This window comes from Octopus bimaculoides, chromosome 24 (genome assembly GCF_001194135.2).
Source record: "Octopus bimaculoides isolate UCB-OBI-ISO-001 chromosome 24, ASM119413v2, whole genome shotgun sequence".
NCBI lineage: Eukaryota > Metazoa > Mollusca > Cephalopoda > Octopoda > Octopodidae > Octopus > Octopus bimaculoides.
Genome location: NC_069004.1, coordinates 17,274,341 through 17,279,586, shown reverse-complemented (window position 1 = coordinate 17,279,586; position 5,246 = coordinate 17,274,341). Strand labels below are relative to the sequence as shown.

At 38.8% G+C, this 5,246-nt stretch overlaps 1 protein-coding gene across 8 annotated transcripts in view; it reads right to left on the bottom strand.

Moving 5' to 3' along the window:
• The window catches only part of LOC106879130 (uncharacterized), a 74,801-nt gene that overhangs the window by 6,063 nt on the left and 63,492 nt on the right, over positions 1 to 5,246 (bottom strand). The window lies entirely within an intron of this gene.

Sequence of the window (5,246 nt, the reverse complement as noted above, 5' to 3'; positions counted from 1 at the left end):
ATATATATATATATAATAATATAGATTTAATCAAAAGATTAAATGTGGTACTTGAAATGTTTGAGGCACCAGAATTTGGTAGGGTAAAAACCAAAAACAAAATCAAGAGATTTGGTGAATAAAATTTGAACAAAAGCAACAAAAATTCATTAGGTTATAGCAGTACGCACGTTTCGTGCAAACTTCATTTATTTATGTAGTGAGAACACCACGTAAGATGTGCAATGAAAATGTACTCCTCAGCTGCAAAATGGAAGTTCATTTTAGAAAGTCATTTTGTAGATTTGTGTAAATACAAGAGTAGGAGATGAAGAAAATACCATCTTGACTGGGCTGTTAATCAACAGTCTATGAATATATAATATATATACATGCATGACAGGCTTCCTTCAGTTTCCATCTACCAAATCCACATACAAGGCTTTAGTCAGCCTAGAGGAGACACTTGCCCAAGATACCATGCAGTGGAACTGAAGCCAAAACTCCTTATTTCTTTATTGCCCACAGGGGGCTAAACATAGAGGGGACAAACAAGGACAGACAAACGGATTAAGTCGATTGCATCGACTTCAGTGCGTAACTGGTACTTAATTTATCGACCCCGAAAGGATGAAAGGCAAAATCGACCTCGGCGGAATTTGAACTCAGAACGTAACGGCAGACGAAATACCGCTAAGCATTTTGCCTGGCGTGCTAACGTTTCTGCCAGCTCGCCAAAACTCCTTACCAGACAACCACATCCATGCCTATATAGTATGTGTGTGTATGAGTGTGTGTGTGCATGTGTGCGTGTGTGCATACACACACACACACACATATAGCTAGTAGTGATGGTGTTGTGGATGTGTTTATGCTTTTGTCTGAGACATGGCAAGATAAAGTAATTGAGGTAGTCAGAATGTTCAATAAGAGAATTAAGCTCTAGAAAATACAGCCACAATATGTATCTCTGCCTCTGAACCTCGATCTAGGCCTCAATGACAAATGACAATGACCTTGTCTTCATGGCTGACCTTAAGAAAGTCAGTGATTTACATGGATGCAACAGATTTGGTTCTAGAAATGAGGAGGACAAGGCTCTTGGAATTCTACAATGTGACACTGACTTTGGAAAAATAGCCGTTCACCTGATTGTGTGTCAGTTTGGTGAGCACTCAAGCCATATTGTTCTACATTCTCACCAGAAAATGTGATAGACAAATAGTTGTAAATGCAAAGTTCTTCTCTGATGAAGAATATACAACCCAACATGAGTTAGTGGCTTTTGACTTCAGACTTGGAGCTAGAAGTACTCAGAGAAACCAGCCAGGGGTATATATTCTGGGTGTGCTATGTGTGCACTGAACACCCATCAAAAATGGCAAATTCATTATAAATATTAACCTAACGCATTAAATAATCACAGATCTTAATGGAAAACTTTTGTTACACCCCTGCTTGAAATTTGCTGGCATTGGGTGTGGCAGCACACCCAATACAACAACCCCTATATGCCACTGAAACCAACCAGTCTGGGAAAGAAAGCTATAGAATCTCACAGATCCATTGAACAGTCAGAAATTTAGAGAAGTTTGAATTGAAATATTTGATAAGAAGGAGGAGGAGATAGGGAACAACTGGAAGTTCCTATTCGACAGCCTACCGAGGAGTACAGACCAAATCTGCAACTGGTGCAAAGTTCCAGTCAGACCAAGGGTAATATGGTAGTGGAACAGTGAAGAAGATAGAACCATAAAAGCAAAGAGACAGATTTTGAGAGATTGAAAGAATGGGTCTAACAAAGAATTATACCAAGTAACCAGAATGGATATTAAGTAACAAGTTTATTATCAAAGGGAGAAGCAGAAAGTGAGAGATAAACAAATGTTCTATGGCATAAGAATTAGAAGCACAAGATGTTCCTGATTGCAAGGTAATCTGGAAAACCTCAGAGAAAATAAAGATGTTGTGTGAATAATGTATACAGGTGGATAATGGAGCATTGCACTTTGTGTTTCTGAAAAGAAAGAGGCATGGATATGCTACAATGAAATGTTGTTAAATGTGGAGAATGCTTGGGAGAAAGGTCTTTCCAATATGGTCCTAACAGAGGGACCAGCCATACTGCAGTTTGAAAGATAAAGCAATTAAGGGTACATAAGTAAGAAAAGCCCTTGGGCTATCAGAAATTACTACTGAGATGCTCTGGTAGAGTAGATACAGTCAAGTACCCACATAGTCAATCAGATTGTACAGGAATGTCTCATACCCAATGGCTGGTGTAGAAGCACCGTAGTTAACTCTTACAAAGATAAAGGAGATGCCTTAGAGCAGTGGTTTCCAAAGTGGGCGGTACTAGCCCATCTGAGGGAGAAGGAAAGATCCAAGTAGGTGCTAAAAAAACAGGGGATGATAATAGGGTGGCCAAAAGGGGCAATGGATGTGAAAACAAAATAATAGATTAATTTGGTTAAGTTGTATTCGTGAAACACTGTTGTTTTGAATTTGATGCAGAAAGTGGTCTATGCTTGTGGTGGTGAGTGCACTAGGAATGTAGCCTGAGTGCTAAGGGGAAGGCAGCTTGAAATAGTTTGGGAACCACTGCCTTAGAGAGGAGTAATTACAGAGGTATTGAATTCCTAAACCAGGTGATGAAAATTTAGAGATTAATTAGAGAAAAAGTAGATTAGATGAAATGTAATTAGGTTCCATGCCAGGGAAAAAAGTACAAAAAGCCCTTTTTCCTGATGAGGTAAGAGCAAGAGAAGTACTTGGCTGAAAATAAACTGTTGTATTAGCATTTATCAACTTGGAGAGAGCCTTTGATAAGATCCCTCAATCTCTGAATTGATGGTCACTGAGGAAATTGAAGTTAGATAATGGCTAGTGAGAACCATACAAGTTTTGTGTAGAGGTAGTCTCAGTAAAGTAAGAATTAGTAACTAGTATAATGAGAAATTTAATGTGCAGGTAAGAGTTGATTAGGTTTTGTTTCTCAGTCCCCTCCAATTGAGCATAGTTTTTCAGGCTATAAAAGAGGTGTTTAAGACTGGTTGGCCATGGGAACTGCTGTATGCCAAAGACCATGTTCTTATAGTAGAATTTGCTGTGGAATTAGTCAACAAATTCTGGGAGGTAAGCAAAACCTAGAATCAAAATGCCTCAAAGTTAACTTAGAAGAAAAACCAACATTTTACTAAGGAGGAAAACACTCTCTTTCCAACAGGACTCTGATTACATTATGGAAATGGCCTTACTTAATGTGTGGGGAAAAAATAGGCAGAAACTCTATACAGCGTACTTAATGCAAACTTTAGGAGCACAAAAGATGCCATGAAAATCATAGGCAGGCTGACAGAGAAAGCAAACTTTGTATTTGGCACATGCACAAGAGTAATAAACACTAATGGTACACTGAAAATAGATTTTCTCAAATGCTGAGAAGGATCACAAGAGGTAGTTCATACCTTCTGTTTTCTAGGTATCTTAATTAGTAAGGTGTTCTCAAAGTATAGTTGCTAGAATAAGAGCAGACTGGAGAAAGTTCAAAGAACTCTATTACCTCAGTTGGTAACTAAAGGTTTTTTTCTCCAGAGTGTAAAGCAGATTGTTTAATGTTTATGTACAAATTGCAGTGCTACATGGTCATGAGACATGAGCTCTGAATGTAGAGGGCTTGTAAAAATTAGGAAGAAATTGAGCTAGCATGCTCCATTGGACATGCAACATCAGTATGCATGAATGACAAAGTCCAAATCAGTTGAGAGAAAAATTGAGCATAAGAGGAATTAGATGTAGTGAGAGAGAAGACTGTGTGGATATGGTGATGTGTTATATATGGCAGAGGACTGCTGTATAAAGAAATGCCAATCACTTAAGGTGGGTGGAACTTGTGGAGAAATGAAACCCAGAAAAACACGGGACAAAGTATTGAAGGCTGAAATCAGAATTATGAATCTCATGGATTGGGATGACAAAGGACTAGAATGACTGGTGATATTTGGTACTCAAAAAGATCAGTTCATCTTAGCAAAAGTAAGATTTTGGAAGTATAATATCTGTATATATAATTGGGCTCCCTCAACTATTTTCTCATCAGATCTTCTCCACCACCATCTCATTTCACTATCATTGATCTCTCCATCACTTGCCTAACTATAGTATTCAGCTGCTATAATTTAATGCATAGTTTATCATCCTTTTAAGTGATATGAGTTATCTTTCTCACTACCTGGAACCACTTCCCTTAATACCTGTACTTCATTTATAACTTTGTCCCTCTCCACTTACATTTTACATTGATCACCACCACAATTTTAAATCATCTCTTTTCCATCTCCATTGAATCTCTTCCTGTTGACTTGTTATCACCATGCATCTCTCATTCCTTCCTCATGCACTTCATCTTCCCACTCATCACAAGTCATCTCCCTTTTTCTCTTCCTTCTCTTGTCAACTGTATTATTATTATCTTGCTCATTTTCCACCTCTTTGTACTGTCAGTTGGCACCTACTCCCTCCAACCTTCCCTAATTCATATGTATCATCACCCCTCTATCATTCACTACATTTACATTTATACCCCTCCCAATCTCTAATTACCATCTACTCTCACCTACCTTCCATCCCACTCATATTTATCATCAACCAGCCCTCAACTCTAGTTCAGCATTCAGTATATTTGCAACCATATTCCATCACTAACCATCCCTCATCCTCTTTATAGACTCTTGCAACTTCTACCCAGCTACCCTTTCTGTTCTCCTTCCCCCAGGGTCCACTCTGACACCTTGTCACCACTGTTTTTATCTCTGTCCATCCCCACAACTATTACTTCCATTCTCTCTTGTACAATATGAGTCGTCTTGTATCTCCTCTACCACAAGAAATCTGTTCTAGGCCCCTTCCTTTATGCTCTATACTTTCATCACCTAGCAACTTGTCTACCTTGTTGTACATAGTCAAAGGAAGAAGACCTGTACTTGTGATCCTTCCTGAAGAACTCCATGACTGAGAGGATGAAATTATTCTCAAACCAGAAACCTGACTGCAATGCTTGCAGTGGAGTGGTTTCTGCTAAAGACACTCAGGAGAGTTATGTGGTAACTGGGTATCAGATCAAGTCCCCCACCCACATTAAGTCTCTCATTGTTAATGTAAGCAGTGGGAGCACTGCCAGTTTGAGGAGTGATTCAATTTCTCCTATGGAAATGCAGGCTACCACTTGAGATTGTGGCGAATCACATTGATGCTACCATATGATAGCT